Source organism: Mya arenaria, chromosome 5, assembly GCF_026914265.1.
Source record: "Mya arenaria isolate MELC-2E11 chromosome 5, ASM2691426v1".
Lineage (NCBI taxonomy): Eukaryota > Metazoa > Mollusca > Bivalvia > Myida > Myidae > Mya > Mya arenaria.
In genome coordinates, this window is record NC_069126.1 from 77,882,909 (window position 1) to 77,910,701 (window position 27,793).

At 33.7% G+C, this 27,793-nt stretch overlaps 1 protein-coding gene across 1 annotated transcript in view; it reads right to left on the reverse strand.

Moving 5' to 3' along the window:
* The window catches only part of LOC128233724 (muscarinic acetylcholine receptor M1-like), a 117,517-nt gene extending 90,066 nt beyond the window's left edge, over nt 1–27,451 (reverse strand). The window contains exon 1 of the mRNA XM_052947540.1: nt 27,388–27,451. The gene's annotated coding sequence lies outside the window, so the exon portion shown is untranslated. The remainder of the gene's footprint in view (nt 1–27,387) is intronic.
* Nucleotides 27,452–27,793: the final 342 nt, after the last annotated feature.

Here is a 27,793-nt window from a genome sequence, read left to right on the forward strand (position 1 = left end):
ATTATACATGTATGGAAATAATTAATTACTAAAAACAAGATTGTTGCCGTGTATTTAGTATCTGAAATGACAAAAATATTAAATGATTGGTGAATGCTAAAAGATTAACTGTGATCTACTATAGTCTCAACAGGTAGAAATAACGTATTTTATGCACCTTTCTTTCAAATTAAACTCGGTATCTTTTATTAGAACCATTGATTTCGACATTTATTCATACTTTTTGGAATAATAAACAAAAGTATTGATTGTGGTAAATCGTATTTGGGAGTAAGAGTGCATCTTTAAAGAAAAGATAAAAACGTAAATTATTTTATATTCTTCGAAAAAAACCTGTTTTAATGAGTTTAAGGGCGAATGGCTTAGGACAAAACAAGATCTGCTTTACAATCTAGCATGCAGTCGAACAACTAGTTCTGGTTTCATACCATTGAGGCTAGTTGTCTTTTATGAACGAGTCATACATTGTATACGCACATTAAGCCAAACAACTGTAGTCAATGCGAAATCAATTGGAAGCTCCGCAGTGCTAAAATTCTATAATTTGCTGTGGCTGAGAATTGATCATTGTCCTTTGTCTTTAATGAGCAGGAACGGAAATGAGGAAAGTTAAAACCAGTCACCCGTCAAAGCATCTAAAACATTTTTCATCGCACACCGATTGACTTGCATTCGATTTTCATCTTAAAGATAATTACAAGGGACAATATATATTCACCGAACGGCATAGATAAAGATATTTTAATCAACAAATAACCGAAAATTGTGTCATGGCTACATTATTTGGCATTTATCTAACTGATCTTTAAACTCGCAGCTACAGATATATTTCTTATTTTGGTACATTATGAACTGATATCAAAATGGTTTCGATGACTTCGTATGTTCTTGTCAGAAATTGTGATTTATTCATGAACTTTTAATACAAATAATCACCTTGTTTCCAATAGTTCGATCGCGTTCCGACATAAAACAAGCATTGTTAATTTTATTTTAATAAGTTATTTTCAACAACTTACATACAGAGCAGAACAGAACATAATTGTTATTAAGATAAAGCATATATAGCTCACCGTTAAAAAAGATATTAAAGGTATATTAAAGATTGCTTGCATTAAAGAAAAAAATGAGTAATTTTGCAATACGTTATTTCTAATCAAATTAAGCTTATTTCTTATTTAACCGGACTGTATGTGAGGATGTCTCTAGAGGTGATTTTAAATATTCAAGTTTCTTAATTTAAAAGCATTGGTACAGAAAATAGCTTATCTCATTAATAAAGTTTTATTATCAGATTTAAGTAGTGATGTAAATTTTATCATACTCGGATTTCTGTCATTATATCTAGAAAAAGAGTTCTGTCGTTCATCATTTTACATTAAACTAACTTAAACACAATAAAAAAAACACATCTTCAACATCGTTTAAATAGCACAGTCTACATTTCGTATTTTGTCTATGAATACTGTTGTGTCTCCAAAGTTCATTATTTGAAGAATGGTGATTGCATGCCAGCACATTATTGTATATGCAACCATGCGTGTTATTCTAAAGTTTAGAGTTTTAGATTATACAAATAGTTGGAGTAGACGTGAGAATACTCGACCAGACATAAGCCTTGACTCCGATCTATATCTGTGTACGATTTACATTTTTGTAGGCTGGAGGAGATCTCTTATTTCCAAAGGAAAACTTCTAGTTAAGCTGGGAAATTGCATGGTAGTTCACAAACTACACTGGAAGCTACAGAGACAAGCCCGCTAGGAGACTTTTCATGAAGACCCTGTATAAATGCATAGTGCTAAGGCCGTACAGACACATACCGACAGACACAACACGTTCAAGACAGCAAAACAGATTCTAAAATAATAGTATTTGTAATAATACCTCTAATATTCACACATTAACACCACTAAAATATCACATAAAATAAGCATACCGTTCACAGAAGCAAATGTCTCGATCAAGACAGCAAAAAATATTCATAAGGAACAGTATATGAAGTAACAATCTGATCATCACTAATAAAAAACTCCTAATGTATCCTTATGATACAATATTCATTGCTAAAACAGTAGCAAATGATACCAGACGACATAAATTGTATTATTGGGAAATCGGCAAAAGTTGTATTAAACTTACATTCATATTGACAAAGCTGACACAATGTCAAAAAGAATATATACAAAATATATTGGTGCCATCCAATAACAAATCAAATATGTCTACCATGGACTGTGTCGGAATTTCAGAAACTCGAAGGAATTGATTGACGTCGGTTTGCACTCCATTGCTTTGTATAACTTAGTATTAGTGCCTTATTTAGTGTAAGAACCTATATATACAAAATGACATAGACCCATAGAAAACTCCATATGATTTTATTTTTCTAATGTTGAAAAAATTTACAGTTATAACCAATCACTTAATATTCGCAAGAATGGAAATGAACCGCTTGAAGCGTAACATATATAATTTTCATGGTATTTTTGTCGTCGTGTTTACTTTGAAATAACTTACGTTGTTAACTCTTAACAGTTTAATGTAAGATAAGCGCACGCCCTTTACATGTATGTTGGCGTATCAGGGATACATGGCATAGTGCTTTCAATCGTATTATTCACGGCTAAATATACATTCATTAATTTAAAAGTAAAGAATTTATCTACAAACCCTTCAAGTCTGCGGTATGTTTGCAGTGAACCAATTTAATACTCGAAGTAAAGCGATACTTAATTACCTTACCATTAGTTATGCATTTAATCAAATTGCGTGTGTGCATGCGATTAATCATACAATACGGAAAATGGTTTATAGAGAATTCGAAGTTTTTGAAGTCATGAATACCATTTTCTCATACCTCCATTTAGCCAGTGAGCCTAGTCTTCCAGGTCTGGTATCTCGTGTCTATTTGCAATGAATCAATTGAATATAATTAATTATTAATAAATGTATTTAACCATCAATTACGCATTTGATTAAACGCTAAAAATAAGCTAGATATGCATGCGAATACACATATAAGGCAAACTGTTGAATAACATTCTGACTGACTGACGTTTGAGCATTAAAGGGCTCTTATTGAAAAATTAAAGTGACAAGGTGTAATTTAAACAGCCGGGCATAATTGACAACTCCAGACATGTATACATGTTACAATAAAGGATATCATAGGGTGTAATATGTAGCTTGACTTGGTCCATAATTTCCTAAACATTCTAATTGTCTATTTTACATGTATTTTTTTACGTTTTTATCTATCAAGAGTATGTTAAGAATCTAAAAAAGATACTCTTTATAGATAAAAACGTAAAAACACTACATGTAAAATACACATCAACGTAATACCCTGTTTAATGACGATTGCTGGTGTGCGGTAGATCAACGCTCCAAGTGCGTGCTTAGCGCTGTCGCTTTTATGCTGCTCGCAATAACACAAGTTACCAGTTTGTTGTTTCTAAAAAGAACAGAATTAAATTCAGAATTTTAAAAGTTGGTTGGACAAAGGCGTGTAACTTGCGCCTTCAAAAAATTGCACCTTCATTTGAACGCATTTTCTCAGAGTTCTTTACTATCAAATACAAACTACAGACTTAGAAGTTATTTGTAAAATTAATGGGACACATTCTGCCAGGTTTCTAAACAAACGCAAGTAATATCATTTGTACACTCAAATATGACAGACTGTTTTTGTCCCTTGAGACGTCATATCAATCTTTTCCCGAATCAGCTCAATACGGTTAAACCATTTGATAATTGTCCAATAAATTGTACCTCGATTTCATGTTGAATGATTAATCAAAATCTATCCAACGGATTAAGGTAAGCAAACTAGTACTTGAATATAACAATTTAAACAGAAAGTAATGGTAATATGAAATGTCAAAACACAGGAAATAAAAATATGTCGAAATCAAGGAAGTCCAATCCTAGAGCAAACAATCACTTTGCTTTAGAAATAGAAGGAATTAGTAGAAATTGGGGCAATAAATGTTTCCCTCGATAAATAACTACACAGGCTCACTTAATATATACTTAGGTGCATGGCGACTTTCAGTAATTGCAGTGTTTTGCACAAAACCTCTGGAACAGGTATTTATTTAGATGAAAGAATGACAGCTTTTACAATATGTGTCGTTCAGCCACTCTTTGAGATTACAAAAACGAGCTCATAGAGAGTTCACAACGTCGTCATTACAAATCTATATAAAGAAGGGTTACATAAATATTACTATCATTTATACCTTTTTTAAATGGTTTTTATTTGTCTAGTGTAAACCGCGTGTCTCGTCGATGTTTCTTTGCTTGTACGAGTATTTCTGTTTAGATTTCTATGACTATTTAATAATGCGAGTCGCGTTTTTCAATTTCTTTTACAGAAAGTATGACGGGATGATATCATATGATAAATTTCACAGAGAGGTTAACAAATGGAATACATATATCGAGTTGATTTTTGCGTTAAATAATACAATTTTCATACATTGTTTGAAAAGTAAATTGCCAGTGTTATACCTTTAAATTAATTCTTGGCAAAAATATATAAATGGAGAGTTACTTAAATATCATAGCAGTTTATACAATTAGAGTTGTTCCATAATCTATTCTTTATTATTATTTGGATCATAATTCATTTTACATAATACACATTAAAAAGAATAATTCGCAATCAGAATCAATAAAACAAATGGTAAACAGCACAGCCGAGCAATTGACAGAAGCAAATGGAGATGTTCTTACTATGTTAACAGGTATGTCCTACAATTATATTGATTTCAATAATATTGCTATAAAAATGGGAGATGTTCTTACTATGTTAACAGGTATGTCATACAATTATATTGTTTTCAATAAGATTGCTATAAAAATGGTAGATGTTCTTATATGTAAACAGGTATGTCATACAATTATATTGTTTTCAATAAGATTGCTATAAAAATGGTAGATGTTCTTATATGTAAACAGGTATGTCATACAATTATATTGTTTTCAATAATATTGCTATAAAAATGGGAGATGTTCTTACTATGTTAACAGGTATGTCCTACAATTATATTGTTTTCAATAATATTGCTATAAAAATGGTAGATGTTCTTATATGTAAACAGGTATGTCATACAATTATATTGTTTTCAATAAGATTGCTATAAAAATGGTAGATGTTCTTACTATGTTAACAGGTATGTCCTACAATTATATTGTTTTCAATAAGATTGCTATAAAAATGGGAGATGTTCTTACTATGTTAACAGGTATGTCCTACAATTATATTGTTTTCAATAATATTGCTATAAAAATGGGAGATGTTCTTACTATATTAACAGGTATGTCCTACAATTATATTGTTTTCAATAATATTGCTATAAAAATGGTAGATGTTCTTACTATGTTAACAGGTATGTCATACAATTATATTGTTTTCAATAATATTGCTATAAAAATGGGAGATGTTCTTACTATGTTAACAGGTATGTCATACAATTATATTGTTTTCAATAAGATTGCTATAAAAATGGTAGATGTTCTTACTATGTTAACAGGTATGTCATACAATTATATTGTTTTCAATAAGATTGCTATAAAAATGGTAGATGTTCTTACTATGTTAACAGGTATGTCATACAATTATATTGTTTTCAATAAGATTGCTATAAAAATGGGAGATGTTCTTATATGTAAACAGGTATGTCCTACAATTATATTGTTTTCAATAATATTGCTATAAAAATGGTAGATGTTCTTACTATGTTAACAGGTATGTCATACAATTATATTGTTTTCAATAAGATTGCTATAAAAATGGTAGATGTTCTTATATGTAAACAGGTATGTCATACAATTATATTGTTTTCAATAAGATTGCTATAAAAATGGTAGATGTTCTTATATGTAAACAGGTATGTCATACAATTATATTGATTTCAATAAGATTGCTATAAAAATGGGAGATGTTCTTACTATGTTAACAGGTATGTCCTACAATTATATTGTTTTCAATAAGATTGCTATAAAAATGGTAGATGTTCTTATATGTAAACAGGTATGTCATACAATTATATTGTTTTCAATAATATTGCTATAAAAATGGGAGATGTTCTTACTATGTTAACAGGTATGTCCTACAATTATATTGTTTTCAATAATATTGCTATAAAAATGGTAGATGTTCTTATATGTAAACAGGTATGTCATACAATTATATTGTTTTCAATAATATTGCTATAAAAATGGTAGATGTTCTTATATGTAAACAGGTATGTCATACAATTATATTGTTTTCAATAATATTGCTATAAAAATGGGAGATGTTCTTACTATGTTAACAGGTATGTCCTACAATTATATTGATTTCAATAATATTGCTATAAAAATGGGAGATGTTCTTACTATGTTAACAGGTATGTCCTACAATTATATTGTTTTCAATAATATTGCTATAAAAATGGTAGATGTTCTTATATGTAAACAGGTATGTCCTACAATTATATTGATTTCAATAATATTGCTATAATATGGGAGATGTTCTTACTATATTAACAGGTATGTCATACAATTATATTGATTTCAATAAGATTGCTATAAAAATGGGAGATGTTCTTACTATGTTAACAGGTATGTCCTACAATTATATTGTTTTCAATAAGATTGCTATAAAAATGGTAGATGTTCTTATATGTAAACAGGTATGTCATACAATTATATTGATTTCAATAAGATTGCTATAAAAATGGGAGATGTTCTTACTATATTAACAGGTATGTCCTACAATCATATGGTTTTCAATAATATTGCTATAAAAATGGGAGATGTTCTTACTATATTAACAGGTATGTCCTACAATTATATTGTTTTCAATAAGATTGCTATAAAAATGGTAGATGTTCTTATATGTAAACAGGTATGTCATACAATTATATTGATTTCAATAAGATTGCTATAAAAATGGGAGATGTTCTTACTATGTTAACAGGTATGTCCTACAATTATATTGTTTTCAATAAGATTGCTATAAAAATGGTAGATGTTCTTATATGTAAACAGGTATGTCATACAATTATATTGATTTCAATAAGATTGCTATAAAAATGGGAGATGTTCTTACTATATTAACAGGTATGTCCTACAATTATATGGTTTTCAATAATATTGCTATAAAAATGGGAGATGTTCTTACTATATTAACAGGTATGTCCTACAATTATATTGTTTTCAATAATATTGCTATAAAAATGGTAGATGTTCTTATATGTAAACAGGTATGTCATACAATTATATTGTTTTCAATAATATTGCTATAAAAATGGGAGATTTTCTTATATGTAAACAGGTATGTCATACAATTATATTGTTTTCAATAATATTGCTATAAAAATGGTAGATGTTCTTATATGTAAACAGGTATGTCATACAATTATATTGTTTTCAATAATATTGCTATAAAAATGGGAGATGTTCTTACTATGTTAACAGGTATGTCATACAATTATATTGATTTCAATAAGATTGCTATAAAAAAACAAGATTGAGTAAGATATCTGTTTTTTATTCCCAATAGTTAATGGTTAACTAGTTTTAAAACCATAGGGCAAATGTAAAAGTATGTTTTCAAATGCTTCTTTTCTTTCTTCATAAAAAAGATTTCACTCGGAAAAATAATGGAAATTCATCGCCTGACTGATTAATGCAATTATTAGATTTTTTCATATATTGGCTTTCTTTTCCAGAAGCCAGTTTTTACTGGAATTCTATGGTTTCTTGTTAGGAATTTAACTAAGAAATAATTGTAAGATGTCATTCTATCAGTATAAAATAATGGTTCAATGCCGGGTATTGTTATATTACATAATTGTTTTTGTATTTGAAATATTTGTAAATTGTGGCTATAATCCAAATTTTTTTAACCATTCACTTATTAAAATATATTTACCTGTTGCCGTCAGTCATTCTAGGTTTCATAACGTATCGATATTCCAATTTATTGTAAAATGTATTTGCATATGATATTATTTAGATGATGGATAATCTATGGGAATTGTCATTCAATAGTTGCTCACTAAAGTTGACTAAATACTTACGCATACTCTGGTAAATTCTAAACGAAAATATTCTCTTAATATTGTAATCAGTTTTTGTTAATCATTCTGCCAGGAAGGCAGCCATTTTATCTTTAATATCCACTGAGAGTGGCATTAGCCAAGCTTTGCCATTGACCATACAATTTGGAGTTGAAGCTTTGAAATATACTTATGAAATCGTAAGTGAACTCTTTCTATAAAAGCATGGTTACATAAGCCCCAAATATCCGATCCAAAAAGCAGTATTTGTTTCACAGCCATACCAACAATACGGTTGATCGGAGTATCATTTATTGCGCATTTGCCCTGAATAACCTGATTTGACAATCGGACTATTAGGATCCTTTCAAAATTTGTATTTAATGCTATGGCGAAACGTACTAATACTATAACTGTCTTTGCTTCTTGATTAGATGTATTATATTGCATGACTTATTTGTTATATATGTATATTTTGAAAGCTTCAATTTAAACTTGTCAGGTATTAATCTGTTTAATTGTTCTCTTGTGCTACCAACTGTATTGATTTTGTTGTTTGTGTTTCACAAAAAAAAACCCCATGTAATCGCTGATATTTCCTGAAAACTGAAACTATCAAAAAATATTTTTTTAAGTTTGAAGGCCAAGAAGGCAATCAACACTCCGTTCTAAACTGTTCATTGCTCTTAGGTTTGTTTGCAATATACATGGTATTGGAAAGAGCTTGTTGTTTTAAAACATACGTCGATGTAATTATTTTTAATTTCGACATTAATTTGGCTATTCTTAAAAGATAAATTAATTCATACAGGTCTTTTTTTCAAATATAAGTAATTAAGCGTTTGATGTTTGATGTTTCAATTGTTAACTTCCAAGAAGCGCATTACCGCGCGTATGCATTAAATGAGTGCATTTTGTAATACCGCAGCCATATTTACTTGAGATAGTGTAATTCTTCATTTGATGTAGTTATCATATGAAATAAAAGCTATCAACTTATTGCAATTGCTCCTCAAAAGGCTAACATTAACGAGTTGTTAATAAAATAGCACGAATCTTTCGAATAAAAAAATGACTCATTTTAAACCAGTCGCAGTTTTTTGTTATTGAATTCACTCAATGACCTTATTTTTCAAAACTGATAAAAGTACATTATTTTATATGCTTCGATAAAACATGTTTTACTGAGTTTAAGGCCGAATGACGTGCAAACTAGCAAATCACGATCTGATTGACAATCTAGCATGCAATTGAACAACTAGTTCTGGTTTCATACCACTGCGGCTAGTTGTCTTTTATGAATGATTCATACATTGTATACGCAAACGCACCACATAAAGAAATTCAGCTATAATCAATGCGAAATCAATTGGAAGCTCCTCAGTGCCAAAGTTCTATCATTTGTTGTGGCTGAGAATTGATCATTGTCCGTTGTCTTTAATGAGCAGGAACGGAAATGAGGAAAGTTAACTATAATATTAAACCAGTCACCCGACAAAGCATTTAGGACGTTTTTCATGGCACACCGATCGACTTGTATTCGATTTTCATCTTACAAATAACTACAACGGACCGTCCATTCGCCATACGGCATTAATACATAACCAACAAATGCGCAAAAATGGTGCCTTGGCTGCAATATGTGGCATTCAACTCGCTGGTCTTTTAGCTCGGAGCTACAGATGTATTTCTTGGTACATAGCCATTATGAACTGATATCATAACGGTTTCGAAGACTTCGTATGTTTTTGACAGAAATAGCAAATAATTTGTGATTCATACATAAACTCGATATACAAATAAACACTATGTTTCCATGAGTTCAATCCCGTACCGACATTAAACAGGCGTTGATAAATGTAATTAAATAAAATAGGTTCAACACCTTACATAGTGACCGCATTCAAGCCACCTGGTAGATATGGACCCATGCATTCAAGCCACCTGGTAGATATGGACCCATGCATTCAAGCCACCTAGTAGATATGGACCCGTGCATTCAAGCCACCTGGTAGATTTGGACCCATGCATTCAAGCCACCTGGTAGATATGGACCCGTGCATTCAAGCCACCTGGTAGATATGGACCCGTGCATTCAAGCCACCTGGTAGATATGGACCCATGCATTCAAGCCACCTAGTAGATATGGACCCGTGCATTCAAGCCACCTGGTAGATATGAACCCGTGCATTCAAGCCACCTGGTAGATATGGACCCGTGCATTCAAGCCACCTGGTAGATATGGACCCATGCATTCAAGCCACCTGGTAGATATGGACCCGTGCATTCAAGCCACCTGGTAGATATGGACCCGTGCATTCAAGCCACCTGGTAGATATGGACCCGTGCATTCAAGCCACCTGGTAGATATGGACCCATGCATTCAAGCCACCTGGTAGATATGAACCCGTGCATTCAAGCCACCTGGTAGATTTGGACCCATGCATTCAAGCCACCTGGTAGATATGGACCCATGCATTCAAGCCACCTGGTAGATATGGACCCATGCATTCAAGCCACCTGGTAGATATGGACCCATGCGTGCTATATAAAACTTTATAATTTTTAGATTACACAAAAAAAATTGAGTAGACGTGGGAAAATGGAACCAATATAAACCCTGTCTCCGATAACTATATCTGGGTGCGATCAACATTTTTGTGAGCTAGAAGAGTTCTTTTGGTTCGAAACGAAAGCTTCTAATTAACCTTGAAAATTGCATGGTAGTCAACCCTTATAAAACCCCATAAAGTTTCACATATAATAAGTTTACGTTTAACAGATGCAAATGTCTCTAACGAGAGAATCACAACGTTAAAGACAGAAAAACATATTCTTAAATATGAGTATATGAAATAATATATCAAATGATCACTCATAAAAAAGTATCCTTACACTAAGCATACATTGTACAGTAGCAAATGCTACCAGACGACGTAAATTATTATTGGGAAATTGACATTAATTGTCTTAAACCTAAACTCATGTTTACAAAGCTGACACAATGTCAAAAACAATATATAGCTGCAAATATATTGGTGTTATCCAATAACAAATCACATATGTCTACCGTGGACTGTGTCGGAATTTCAGAAACAAGAAGCAATTTATTGAAATGTGTTTGCATTGCATTGTTTTGTATAAATTTGTATTGGTGTCTTATTCAGTGTAAGATCCTAATAATGCAAATGACATAGATCCAAAGAATACTCCAATCTTATTTCAAATTTGATAATAGTACTTCTTATGCTGAGATGAAATGGTTTCTTGCTTGAATTATATATTTATTTATCAATATTCTAAACATATGACCGGTTTAAACTCCCAGTGGGTTCTTACGCAATGGTCTCTCACACCCCCTCTCCCCCACCCCCAATAAGATAGCAATTTGCGATGTCAAAATGACGCCATAAAACAAAATAATACGTCATAAAAGGGCATCAATGAAATCATGTTGTTTGTAATGAAAGGGTTTATACGTACTGGATTTGAATAGGTACGTCGTATTCGACTCTGGTAGGGTTTTGCAGTATGCCTTTGATTTCACTCTAAAACAACTTACTAGAGTCGAGTACAACCTCCTAGATCAAAATACCGTATAAATAACCATTTTTGCATTAAAAGGACTAATAACATGTACTGATAACGGTAATATAATAACCCCAATATGTACTGATAACGGTAATGAAATAACCCCTCTATAAACAGATAACGGTAATGTAATAACCCCAATATGAACTGATAACGGTAATGTAATAAACCCCACTATGAACTGATAACGGTAATGTAATAAACCCCACTATGAACTGATAACGGTAATGTAATAACCCCAATATGTACTGATAACGGTAATGTAATAAACCCCACTATGAACTGATAACGGTAATGTAATAAACCCCACTATGAACTGATAACGGTAATGTAATAACCCCAATATGTACTGATAACGGTAATGTAATAAACCCCACTATAAACATATAACGGTAATATTATAACCCCAATATGTACTAATAACGGTAAAGTAATAACCCCGATATGTACTAATAACGGTAATGTAATAACCCCAATATGTACTGATAACGGTAATGTAATAAACCCCACTATGAACTGATAACGGTAATATAATAACCCCAATATGTACTGATAACGGTAATGTAATAAACCCCACTATGAACTGATAACGGTAATGTAATAACCCCAATATGTACTGATAACGGTAATGTAATAAACCCCACTATGAACTGATAACGGTAATGTAATAAACCCCACTATGAACTGATAACGGTAATGTAATAAACCCCACTATGAACTGATAACGGTAATGTAATAACCCCAATATGTACTGATAACGGTTATGTAATAACCCCACTATAAACTGATAACGGTAATGTAATAACCCCACTATAAACATATAACGGTAATATTATAACCCCAATATGTACTAATAACGGTAAAGTAATAACCCCGATATGTACTAATAACGGTGATGTAATAACCCCGATATGTACTAATAACGGTGATGTAATAACCCCGATATGTACTAATAACGGTGATGTAATTACCCCACTATAAACAGATAACATTAATATTATAACCCCAATATATAATAATAACGGTAAAGTAATAACCCCGATATGTACTAATAACGGTGATGTAATAACCCCAATATGTACTGATAACGGTAATATAATAACCCTAATATGTATTGATATCGGTAATGTCATAAACCCAACTATAAACTGATAACGGTAATGTAATTACCCATTATAAACTGATTACGGTAATGTAATTACCCCAATATGTACTGATAACGGCAATGTAATAACCCCGATATGTACTGATAACGGTAATGTAATAACCCCACTGTAAACTGATAACGGTAATGTAATAACCCCAATATGTACTGATAACGGTAATGTAATAAACCCCACTATAAACAGATAACGGTAATGTAATAACCCCACTATGAACTGATTACGATAAGGTAATAACCCCAATATGTACTGATAACGGTAATGTAATAACCCCACTATGAACTGATTACGATAAGGTAATAACCCCAATATGTACTGATAACGGTAATGTTATAACCCCAAAATGTACTGATAACGGTAATGTTATAACCCCAACATGTACTGATAACGGTAATGTTATAACCCCAACATGTACTGATAATGGTAATGTTATAACCCCAACATGAACTGATAACGGTAATGTAATAACTCCAACATGTACTGATAACGGTAATGTTATAACCCCAACATGTACTGATAACGGTAATGTTATAACCCCAACATGTACTGATAAGGGTAATGTTATAACCCTTACATGTACTGATAACGGTTATGTAATTACATTGTATTTTGTGTATATTTCATGTGACGCTTTCCTCTCTGTTGAGTGTCTATCTAGGTTATCATTGCCTTGGTGGTTTTTACTATAATAATTATCATTTTATTAGCGAATACACGTTTGTTTCAATGTTGATTGTTTAAGTGTTTATGAAACAGTACGATTATCACAGGGTCATCCGTTTGTGTTTATGATATGTTTTAGTACCAGCCGTTAAATAGTTGTAGTAAGGATCTGTTCGTAATAATTCATTTGATTAACATTTGCTACTATTTTTGTAACTGTAAAATATCTCACCTAGTTAAAAACATATATACACCGCCAAGCAAATGTTAAATAATGGAAATGATCATGGACTATCATAATCTACTTCATAGATGTATATAATTTATGTGTGATGTTATGTGTGGAAATAAACTTGTTTTCTGTTCTGTTCCGTTTGTGTGTACATTGTGAAAATACATAACTGACAAACCCAAATTGGTTATTATTAAAACACGTCCGGAATATCGCCCAATGGCGCGTTAAACTCCCACCCTTTACCTGAATAGCGGTGTGTATAAATTGCAAACAGATAAAATACAGTCGTGCACTGAAGCATGCCGTCATAAATAACGACAGACATTTCCGAAACAGAAAAGGTCAATCAAATAGCATGCAATCGACACCATTACAAATATGAAAAGAAGCGATGTAAAGACTAATTAATTTCATCAAAAATAATCGTTCTCTTAGGATTTCTGTACTCTCATAAATCATCCAAATCTAATATATCGTGTCTATTTGTAATGAATCATTGTTTTTTACAATAAATAATTCAAAAAATGTTCTTAACCATCAATTATGCATATGATTAAACGATAAAAATAAGTTGGTAATGTGTGCGAATAAACATACAAGACAAATAGTTTGAACATGATTCTGACTTATGGACGTCATTAATATTATTGACTCACAGTTCCATAAAATGATCAATTATTAAATTAAATGGAATGTTTAACTTGTCAACATCACATTCATTTTCATTGCTGAACACACCGTATTGAATAAAAGAAGGCTAAATGACGCATGGACATGTTAAAAATAACAACACTACATTATTTTAGATTCATGCAATGTTTAACAAAAATTAACGAGTAAATTTGGCACTAAACGCCGGTACAATCGGTGTTTTCTATTCTTGATTGTGTCGGCGAAGACTCGTTAAAGAATCAAATATTACATACAGTTAAACACCGCTATTCCGAACACAATTTATCCGAAATTATCTCTTTTTCAAATTTATTTTTCGGTCCTGATTTTACTCCTTCTTTGTTTAACTAAATTTTTGGTCTTTAATCCGAAATCGCTATTCCTAAATAATCGCTATATCGAAGAAAAAATTACGGTCCCGATTTGGTATTTTACACCTATTTATCAATTCTTAATTCGAACCTGATCGTGTCATAGATTTTCACACCATTCTGCGAATCCACTGGAGCATCGGCTCGAGGTGACAATGGAGCACAATTAGCGTTTGTTCAAAATGACATTGACTCAGATGACGACATCCCACTCGCGCGTCTCGCTGAAATCATGGGACCAGTAACCATGGACATATACATCGACATGAATATCCCGACATCCGAGAACATTGACATGAATATCCCGACATCCGAGAACATTGACATGAATATCCCGACATCCGAGAACATCGACAAGAATATTCCGACATCCGAGAACATTGAATTTTATGTATATTCTATGAGTGTATAAATGTTCGTTTACTGATTAATTGATGCCTTGATGATATGCATGCCTGATCCGATATGACAACACTCGTGCATGCACAAACACACCTCTGCTTCATACCTTCCGACTGACAAATTTAAGAAGCCAACACCAACTATTTATAAACAAGACAGTCTTAGGCGTAAATACAACTCTAAAAGGTATCCCGGAGAGCAATAGTTACCTTAATTGAGTCTTATTCCCTAAACCTTCTAAATATACACATAAAAAGACGGGTTGATTTGTACCATTTTATATGGTTGCATATCACTAAAGGGTCCTGTTCCTACACTTCAAGCTGCAGATATTTATGCAAAAATTGGCTCGCTCCAAGACAAAACAACAAAAAGTTGTAAAAATGGTAAATCTGTGAGAGTGCAGCTTCAACACTTTTCTTTAACTCTTATATGTGGATACATGCTCATAATCTATGCAATACTATGTATACAATAGCACAAGTATTCATTATCAAAGGCAACCTACCTACAAAAGTTTGAAACTATTTTGACTGACATATTTTGGTATAAAAACCTTTCATCTTAACGCTAAGCAGTATCAATGTGCTTGTTGTTGTCTGCTACAGTGTGAACAGCCATCCATCTGACAGACCGGTTTCGTCCCTTGGGGTGATTTATCAATCTATTCTCGAGTCAGCTCAATACGGTTAAATTATTTTGATAATTGTCCAATAAGTCCTCCTTCGATTTCCTCTTGATTTGACAGGATGCCAATAAAATGACTGAATGAATAATCAAAATCTATCAAACGGATTAAAGTAAGCAAACTTGTACTTGAATATAACCATTAGAACAGAAAAAACGGTAATCCAAAATGTGAAAACACAGGAAGTGAAATGATGTAGAAATCAAGATGCTATGAATAATGAGGGAGAACACGAAGCATAAAAGGAGTACGTCGAAATCGGATAATCCAACATTATTTGACTGCAATATAGGCTATACAATACAGAGAAATAGTTCGTTGACTGAACATTGAGTCGTCATATTATTTTCGAAAGTAAAAGCATATTGAAAGGTGTGAATGCAATTACAGGGTAAGAATTACATATCTATAATAAAGAGGCTGAAAATGACGCAGATACAACATCAAAATGACATTTAGCTGCTGCATTGCAGGAATATTCCGAACAGTCCTAAATGTCAATTTTACGCTTTGCTTTAATTAATATAGGCCACATGAAACATACATTGAATAGAATTGAGTGTTTGTCTTGGTAAAACGTTTAACTAGTGAATGTATATTCGTGCATTTACTAGTCAAATATCGACATTCTTATCTTAGAAACGTGTTTCTCATACTATTCAAGAGCATATGAAATTCTTCATTAACTAAATTTCTTAAATCAAACCTCATTTTCGGCAAATGGCAGATTCGGCAAAGACCCCCCCCCCCCACAAGTTCCGTCAATTTCACAATGAAAACTACAGGCACAAGTCCAGAAGTATACAACACGTGACTAAAAGTTTCTCTTAAGGGTCAAGGACCAAAGCCCAACACCCATTGATCAAAACACCCAATAATACAATGACAGCTACAGGGACACACCAAGACGTACAAAACGTACAACTTGTGCCTATAAGCTTGTCTTAAGGCTCAAGGACAAGAGCCCTACAATCATTCATCAAAACACTCCATAGCGAATGACTTAGATTAGATAAATACAAATAGTAAAATATTATTGACATTAAGTGTTCTTTTTGTAGTTTGATTCATATTTCTGCAACAGTGTAAAACCGTTTTGCTGAATGTTTTGTTAGAAAGTAACTGATTAATAATTCTCTAATTGAAATTTACTTTCTCTTGACTAGGCAGTACATTTGTATTCGTGTGTGTAGAACTTGGGACAAATGCATATAAACTGTCAATGCATGACTACAGGCTTGGATAGCTGGTCATAAGGTGCATGGGCACTAATTAATGAAGGAAGGTGCAAAAAAACAAGTTCTAAAGCAAATATTTATTTAGAAAAGACATTGAAGCTTTTTGAAGATTTGTCGTTATCCTACCTGCTTCAAAATACACGAAAGGGCGCACACATGATTAAGATAACAATGTAAAATGCAGTGACCCCCCCCCCCTAGCCCCGATTGCTCTCATGTTACTAAGTCCCTTGTAACAGGATCGCACTAAGCCCACGAGGTATAGACATTATGAAAATTCCTCTTTTGAAAGAGTTTTGAGACCTTTATAGAATTACCCTTATAAACTCTGTGGTAAAGGGACATATGTTACTTAAAACCTTACGGTAAAGATATTCCTAGGGATTTGGGTCTGGATTCTGTTGAAATTAACAAGGAGCAGGGAGTGCGTTATTTAACAACAACATCATCATTATACAACATAGATATTACCATCACCAAGAACATATATCTTAATTTAATGTTATGTTATGTTTATGTTAACCGTGTGTGAGCTTTTGTGCGTTTTCTGTTTTTTAGCCATACCAACTCCGCCACCCCCCCAAAAAAAGAAGAGAAAAGAAAAGTTATTTGTTTCCACAAACATCTCCAAAAAGACAACCGGGATTCCATTTCAAACCGACCTATAGCAGGGAAGTTCATTTCTGTAGATTTTTTTTTTAAATTGTCACTTTAAAAAAGCACATTTATATTTGAGGAAATTAAGAAAAGAAATCACAATACGTCAAATAAAGGTAGGGTAGGGAGGAAAAAATAGATTCAGTCGGGTTAGTGGAAACAAACAATTTTGCTATTACGCCTTGTCATTAACAATTAAAGCGTTTGTCTGCTGATGGTTTCTCAGTATAATTTCCATTGAAATTGATAGATTTCGCATGCTTTTGCTTTAAAAAAATGTAACACATCAATAAGACATTTTATGTAGACAAAGAAACAAATTTCATCGGCAACCTTCCGGTATATCAATTATGCAAAGATAATAAAAGTCCATTTTTGATCTTCGACCAAGAGACGCGTTTGTTACGTTTTGATTGATTGCTGATTTATGTGAAACCGTTTTTTTGATGGAGCCGCAGTTTTCATTAATGTCTGCACCAATTTATGTTGTAATAGAAGCGATCCACGCTGTGAGAAAACGGAACACAAACTAAATTGGTAAGGGACATACATTATCCAATTACAATTATATGGGACGATCAACCCGAGCTCAGTAAAACTTTACAGCACTAAAAGACAGTTCCTAGTTCACATTGAAAAATACATGGTGATCTGTTCAACCTGTAAAAACAGCATAACGCATGGCTTTGTGTTCGTGAGCCTGCTTGTCAGCAGATACGTGTTAGGAAAAAAATATATTTGCGAGTGGCATAGGCGGATCGTAAAACTTGGCAACAACTTCAAGCACTGTCTATTACAATAAGAAAGCAAATAGCCAAACAAAGGGATACTTTTGCTAATGCGAGCCCCTGTTTCCAGGGCTCCTGTTGGCCGCTTCCTAATCAGAAAAACCTATTCGTGTATGGAGACATATCAATCAACGTCATGCTGCAGGCTTTTGTAGTTCAAACAGGGATTGCGATTCATGAGATGACATGTAAATGCTGCTGAACAAGCTCATTTCTGGAAGCGATGTTTGCCTATATCTTATACTTGAACAGAAACGACTTAAACGTAAACATTTGATAGTTGTTCCGCATATCATCTGAAATATAAATTGGTTTTAAGGTTTATGAGAACCCCTCGAACGGTTTTAGAGTCCGGCCAATATATACAGATAAATACCAGAGCCAGCCGATCGAAGCAACCATGCATTTTAAAAGAGCTCGCTGCTCAATAGCGCAAGCATGCAAACACTCACAACAAGTTTGCTGCTCATTGGCGCAAGTAAGCAAACACCCACAACGAGCTTGCTGCTCAATGGCACAAGCAGGCAAACATCCACTACGACTTTGCTGCTCAATTACCAAAGTAAGCAAACATCCACTACGAGTTTGCTGCTCATTGGCACAAGCAGGCAAACATCCAAAATGAGCTTACTGCTCAATGGCACAAGCAGGCAAACATCCACTACGAGCTTGCTGCTCAATGGCACAAGCAGGCAAACATCCACAACAAGTTTACTGCTCATTGACGCAAGTATGCAAACATCCACTACGAGCTTGCAGCTCAATGGCACATTCAGAAAAACATCCACAACGAGTTTGCTGCTCATTGGCGCAAGTAGGCAAACATCCACAATGAGCTTGCTGCTCAATGGAACAAGCAGGCAAACATCCACTACGAGCTTGCTGATCAATGGCACAAGCAGGCAAACATCTACAACGAGCTTGCTGCTTAATGTCACAAGCAGGCAATCATCCATAACGAGCTTTCTGCTCAATGGCACAAGCAGGTGAACAACCACAACTAGCTTGCTGCTAAATGGCACACGCAGGCAAACATCCACTACGAGCTTGCTGCTCAATGGCACAAGCAGGCAAACATCCACTACGAGCTTGCTGCTCAATGGCACACGCAGGCAAACATCCACAACGAGTTTGCTGCTCAACGGAACAAGAAGGCATACATCCACTACGAGCTTGCTGCCGAATGGTACAAGCAGGAAAAGCTGCTCAATGTCACAAACAGGCAAACATACACTACGAGCTTGCTGCTCATTGCCACAAACAGGCAAACATCCTCAACGAGCTTGCTGCTCATTGACGCAAGCAGGCATACTTCCACTACGAACTTGCTGTTCCCCGGCACAGTCACACAGACAAAATAAATGCGCACACAATGACAGCGTAAACACTTATTATTGTATACAAATGATAAAGTTGCTTGTCCATTAATACTGATGCGCTACTGGCATTGCACGATTAGCTGCAGCAGTATTCTCTTACCCTTTGATATGATTTCAATTACGTCCATTTGGGCAAACACCGTTACCGTCCAATCAATGCACACTAATCACTTGTATGCTTGTATAGTTAAGTTAAATATAAGATAGTTATTGAAACAACCCCAGCCTACGTAATAGTAAGAAGACATGAAGTAGATTCTTAATTTTTAAGAATGGGCGGAGTAAGAGTAGCAAACGAACTCTTTCTTAATCATTAGGATATTGCGTCGATCATCTAACTGACTTAGAATACAATCTCATTGGTCGATGCATTGTCAACGCAAAATCTGACACAGGGAGTGTGTATCGGATGAATGGCAGTAGGTGGACCTTTAAACACCCCCGAAAGTCGAAATTTTTAATGACTGATAAGTCTTGTACTTCATGATTGTCTATCTGCAATTTCATTTGCTAAAATGTAGGCTTCAACCCACCGAATTTCGATCACCCAAACTTACACTCATTTCCAATATGGTCCCATAGTGTAGCAGCAAGTCAACGCCAGTCCCTAAAATATTGTGCAGTTAATTTCACAATACAATTCGAAAGCAGAATGTATAAAAATGCAGTATACGGTAACGATAATTGAATATGTCCAATAAACATCAAATTATAGTTATAGGAGTGATTCTATACCTTTAAATACTCAAATGGTGTGTCAAAAATGATATACAAATAATCAAGTTTGATTTATATAGTTCCGATTTTTTTTTTACTTTAAGCAAACTTTGTCTCTGGTACAAATATTGTAGTTTTGCAATTCTATACAAACAATAACCTATTATCAGAAGCCAATAAGTCTGACTTATAATTATTTACATTCGGTGAAAAGCTAACGATATATGAGTAACTTGAACGATTCGCTCTTGGGAGCGTCTGGATCGAATGCCAAAGCGCAGAAATTATAAGATTTAATCAGTTTTGCGGTATGTTTGATTACTCTAGACTTGATTTCATCTCAATTAGATTGGGTGCCCAAAGGAATGATTCTGCAATTAATTCCAACCCTCGTCAGGAGATGCATTGGTTAAAGCCCATCAGTGGATCAAGAGGTGATCATTAAGAGGCTCTCGCTTCTGGTCTTGCCCTGTGTGGAGTGCCTCTCACACGACCAATCTCATCTTAATGTGTCTGTTAGGTGGCAGCCTCCATAGCTATCGCCATTTATGATAGACATGACTTCATAATAAATATAGCAGGAGGCTCTTAGATGAAATTCAAAATAGCAACCATATATTTGTAAATACTATTTTTGTCTGTCTTTACCTTTGGTATACATTTCGCAATCGTCTCTATATTACCTGTTAGGCCTTTGCCGTATACCTTTTCAGCAGGATTTTATTTTGGCAGATTGGTTTGACCCTGTCGCTTCCATTGTTGTATGTGTGGATATACAATTTCGTTAAACACTACACAATTCAACCTTTTTCCTGTATTATCACAAAATGCTGCATGTTCCATTCCTTTCGGTAGTTTTCGGTATTTTAAATATTATACTGATTAAGGTATTGCAAACATTTTATCTGACTATGAAAGATTAAAAAGTCGGCCATTCATCATCCAAATTCAGTTAAGATAAAGAACCAAACAATAACAATATACAATTCCCTTTCAAATCTAGATTTTATGGGGACAGCATGTATCAATGTTTTCGTCACTATCATTCGTTCAATGCAACGATATGGTTTTTTAACCTCGCATTCTTTGATTTCTTATAACACGTCAATGTCTGTAATGTATTTACTTCTTTAAAGCAATTTGTGGCATTATGACAGCTAATATCCTCACGTGTGCCAGGAATACATTTGGGATAACGAGGCAAAACGCAAACACACAAGACTAGAATAAAGTTGAAGAGAAGAAAGGGGCGAAAATTCAATCAAATAATATCCTTTTGTCTTATTTGGCTGCCATGTCAACGCAAATTCGGGATTAGATTTGCATCCAGAGGGATTTACGGAAATCCGATTTGTAATACCATTTGCTCAAAAGGCTTTTCTCCGTTAACACCTACGGTTTGTGAAAGACAAGGTTATTTGTTTGTTCAGAAATATTAACATTCGATAACAAAGAAAGGAACTATCCGTATAAGACGTACATATGCATTTTAATTAAACGGGATTCATTTTTTTGTGCTTGATTTTCAAACCTCTTTCTTCATTTGGAAAGGAAAGACTTATCTATTGTTACCTATTTAGATGGCGCGAAAACATTTTCGTCGGATCAAAATGCTTTTTCTCAATCTCAATGACACCGGTTTAAAATGTATTTATGTTTGAGCCATATTTAGATAAGTTGAATATAAGAAACGTTTTATCTGTATATGTTATGTTTCGAACAACGTCGAAAGTGAATATTTCTTTGAAACGCGACCGGTAAGAATATGTCGTAAAATCACATTCAAATACTTAACGCTCATTCATTTTAAGGAATATTAGCTTACATTCAACTTAACAAAATAAGTCTCATACTTTCTTTAACCATTTACCATAAAGAACACTAGATTTTAATATCAATTGCTCCCTCAGGCGGAAAATTACTGGTAACGGAGTTCTGGAAATGCGTTTCATTACGCACTTGGGAACGTTGGCTGGAAAAATTGAAATTTTTATTTTTAAATTGATTGTTTTTTAGGATGTTTCATATTAAATATTACCAATTATATATTCAACAAAACATTTAAACACAATTTGTTTCAGCACCCATGTTTCAATGTCAAAATAGATTACATTTATTGTTTTTCTTTTTCTTAAATAAAACAAAACCCAGAATATATTCTCAAGACAGTACTTAATTCTTGAAGTAAGGCAACTTTTAAATTAAGATGGATAGCAATAGGACTAGAGCTAAACCAACGTCATAGGACGTGTTATAGATGAATAGCTATAGGACTAGAGCTAAACCAACGTCATAGGACGTGTTATAGATGGATAGCTTTAGGACTAGAGCTAAACCAAAGTCATAGGACGTGTTATAGATGGATAGCTATAGGACTAGAGCTAAACCAACGTCATAGGACGTGTTATAGATGGATAGCTACAGGACTAGAGCTAAACCAACGAAGCTAAACCAACGTCATAGGACGTGTTATAGATGGATAGCTATAGGACTAGAGCTAAACCAACGTCATAGGACGTGTTATAGATGGATAGCTATAGGACTAGAGCTAAACCAACGTCATAGGACGTGTTATAGATGGATAGCTATAGGATTAGAGCTAAACCAACGTCATAGGACGTGTTATAGATGGATAGCTATAGGACTAGAGCTGAACCAACGTCATAGGACGTGTTATAGATGGATAGCTATAGGACTAGAGCTAAACCAACGTCATAGGACGTGTTATAGATGGATAGCTTTAGGACTAGAGCTAAACCAACGTCATAGGACGTGTTATAGATGGATAGCTATAGGACTAGAGCTAAACCAACGTCATAGGACGTGTTATAGATGGATAGCTATAGGACTAGAGCTAAACCAACGTCATAGGACGTGTTATAGATGGATAGCTATAGGAATAGAGCTGAACCAACGTTGAACCAACGTCAAAGGACGTGTTATAGATGGATAGCTATAGGACTAGAGCTGAACCAACGTCATATGACGTGTTATAGATGGATAGCTATAGGACTAGAGCTGAACCAACGTCATAGGACGTGTTATAGATGGATAGCTATAGGACTAGAGCTGAACCAACGTCATAGGACATATTATAGATGGATAGCTATAGGACTAGAGCTAAACCAACGTCATAGGACGTGTTATAGATGGATAGCTATAGGACTAGAGCTAAACCAACGTCATAGGACGTGTTATAGATGGATAGCTATAGGAATAGAGCTGAACCAACGTTGAACCAACGTCAAAGGACGTGTTATAGATGGATAGCTATAGGACTAGAGCTGAACCAACGTCATAGGACGTGTTATAGATGGATAGCTATAGGACTAGAGCTGAACCAACGTCATAGGGCGTGTTATAGATGGATAGCTATAGGACTAGAGCTTAACCAACGTCATAGGACGTGTTATAGATGGATAGCTTTAGGACTAGAGCTAAACCAACGTTATAGGACGTGTTATAGATGGATAGCTATAGGACTAGAGCTAAACCAACGTCATAGGACGTGTTATTTCTATAATGAAAATAAGCTATAATGATATCTTAAATGTACTTGTTTTGTGCGGAGTCCTCGTGTTTACAATAATCCTAATATCAAGTTAGCAAACGATACATTACCTTTTAATAAATTATCTTTTTTTTTTTACCTAACTCTGTCGCCATCCTTTCTGCTCCGAGATCTTTGAATCGTTAACTTTAATACTAACATTTATATAATATATGCATGACATTGTGTCACGTGTTAAATGCAATTTTTCGTAGCACGTGCCATATACAACTATTACAACGTTTATAAATGACCAGTCACAATTATATTCATACTACATATCAAGTAGGAAGAAAGATCCAAAATGTTCAAAGCAGAAAGCTTATAAGTAACATTACCTAAGTGTCATATTTGGTACTATCAACATCTTTACATTGTGAACTTATGAATAAGATTCAATACGGATTCTATCTTAAAAAAGAATAACTTCTTCATTATTATTTGTCTTAAAATTGTAGGCTTTTGTAGCGATTCATAAAACCTTCTTACAAACAGATATTCTTTGGTAAGCAAAGTGCTTAGAATTACAAGAACACAATGAGAGACCCCTACTCTACTGCTTACACCAAGACACAGCATGGCCGAAAAGGAACACAATAATTTTGCATGGAATATAACGATGCATTTGACGATTCGATGCTTTTATAAATTCAACATTTCTATATTTTAAGCGATTTTATAATATAATATTACTTATTTTTACATCACACCTTGCACAACCAACTTCCCAGTCTTAAGATGATACCATTAATAAGTATATTTCCGTAATAAGATATTGTTTTCATATTGAATACTAATTCATACATATATGCATACGCAAAATATCGTCTTAACTGTTCATCCATTCATCCACAGCTTATTAAAGGTAAAACTAGAGTACCCCCCCCCCCCCCCCCCCCCCTTCACGCCACAAACAGCCAAAAGAAAAGTTCTAGTATTATGTTTTGAGAACCGGTGTTTGTATCAAACCGACCTATATCAGATAAAACCTCTATTTTAGAACATAACAATTATTATGTTGTTTGTATCAAACCGACCTATATCAGATAAAACCTCTATTTTAGAACATAACAATTATTATGTTAAGTTTAAAATTGTCAAATTTTATCATTTCTACTAAATAACGGAATAATGAACACCACGGTTAGTGTGAACAAACATGTTTTACGCTATTTTCACTGAAAAAATTTTAAGCTCTCCTTTCTTTTTTACCGTTTCAATATTTCATGTATTTATTTGAATATGCATATTAAAACAAAACATTGTGTTGTAATTTTGCAACACAACTCAGTTGGATTCAAATGTATTTTGAACAGACATAAGTACATAATTGAAATTTGTTGTACCAGAATTGTTGATAATAATGCACATGTTGTTTTTTTTAAATCGTATGCAAATATCATGGACTGTAAGCTTGTTATTAGATAAAATCAGTCTTCCTTTTCTCTATACGTATCTCCTATCGGTGCATTAGAGACCTTATATAGCATGCAGACATTCGGAATCTTCCCAAATCATCACTTCGCACCGTTCTTCTAGTTGTTTTGTGACGCGGTGATAATCAGCTTACGTCTGCTAATTTTCTGAGAATGAGCATAATAGGTTCTTCTTTTTCTTGATAATCCGATAAGATCTGCCACTTTGAGATCAGACGGGCTAAACATACAAGAAAAGGAGGGGTGACAATAGAGTTATCAAAGCAGAAACGAGACTTGTAGTTCAGATTTGGGTTGACGCAATTTCCCCTTTTATGCAACTTACTGCACTCACAAGATAAAAGTGCACACTTTTTAATAATGCATTTTTAAGCATTTCTGTTGAATTTATACGAATAATTTGTCCTCATAATTTTTTAATAAATTCACGAAAACACGCATATACAAGTGTCAATAAGGGGATGTTAAGCTGATAGTGGTCCTTGCATATTTTTACCTGTGTGGAAAGTGGAAAGCAAAAGAAAAACACTTTTAAAAATCATAATGTTGTTAACGTCTGGTTAATCAATATATAAGCTTATGATTATAGGATCAAACGATGCTTAAAACCCAAAGTATTTACTTGTCTTTAGAAAATGGTCAAAGAAAGAAATACAAGCGAACATGAGAATAAGATTAAATCGTGAATTTTCGACTAGTTTGTTCGACTTCGGACGTTTTCGCGAATCTTCCAAAGATCGTTTTTTATTTTGTAATAGACGTAAAGTATACACCCAACCTTTCATTCGTTAAATATGAGGAAACCTTTTCCATTTTGACAAGGATACCAATATCCACTAGCAGTAAAAAAACGTTCATCAGATGCACTATAAAGGAATTTAATCCGAGAGTAGGTAATACATCGTACTGGTTTTATATGCTATTTTGCTTGCATTTTACCACGGTTTTTTGACGTCTGGTAGAATAAAAATTTAAAATGAGGCAGATATTATATTTGTTATTATAAATGAAGAAGTCGTATCAAACGGGGCGATTTTAATCGAGTAAAAGTCGGTCTAAGTTTAAATATAACACTTTGAAGTATAAAAAGGACATACACCAGCGCAACTCCTTAATGTTTGTGTACGAGAAAGGTCTCTTAAAGTTAATTAAATGGCATATCCTAAAACACGTGGTGTTTGATTTTTTAAGCCATGTAGTTCAGATAAAAAGAGTTATAGAGTTATAAAAAGCAGTAATACTCCTGGTTAAGTGTTTTAATATGAATCAGCACACCATTTTATGAACAATCATATAAGGCTACGTTGCCAAAATAACTTCTTTCGACCTGACCGACTAATATTTTAAGCATTTGTCTTCATTTTTTCTTCTAACATTTTCACATACAGTTACAGTTTTTGACTTGCACACCAAACGGGCTTAAGTAAATTGAATGTGTATGATATTACAAAAAATAATGATCTTGAGCTTATTTCGTGTACATATCAGAGCAATGGGGTAATGGTAGTGAACGTTTTGTTGTGTATTCACTGGTGATAGAAATAACCTTAAATTTAAGATATAGATTAGTATTAAGAAAATGTTTTTGAAAATAACCTTTTAAAGACGAATTTATGGATGGCATACCTTAAATTAAAAGTTATACCACTTAAACATAAAGCCAATTTTATAAGTTGAAATAATAAAAAATGTTTGCATTCACGTGCGTAATGTAAATGTCACTGTACCCCCCCCCTCCCCCTACCCCCGGCATTATGTATCTTAAATATTGAACGTGTCTTACCTTGTGCCTCTAATCAGGGTTAATTCTTGCCTGTTTCACTTCCGGGCGGTTCCCTGTATTTGCGTATATACCTGAAAAGATGTGATATAAACATTGAAGTAGTACTTAAAGATGACATTATTTGCTGAAAAAATTAGATTAATTAGTATAGTTTTATTTGACTGCAGGTTATTCCTTATCTAATTTCAAATGAAGAGACAACATTTGAACAAACATTCTGTAAACGCAGTGATACCTCAGAAGCACAATGTACACCGATGACAAGTACATAGTTACGTCGGTTGGCAGATGTGGTAAGTTACCAATGCATGAATTAAGTAATGTCCACTGGTAGAATTGGTAAGATCACAAAATTCACCAATAGCATGAATCAAGTAATGTCCCGTGGTAGAAGTGGTATGTTTAC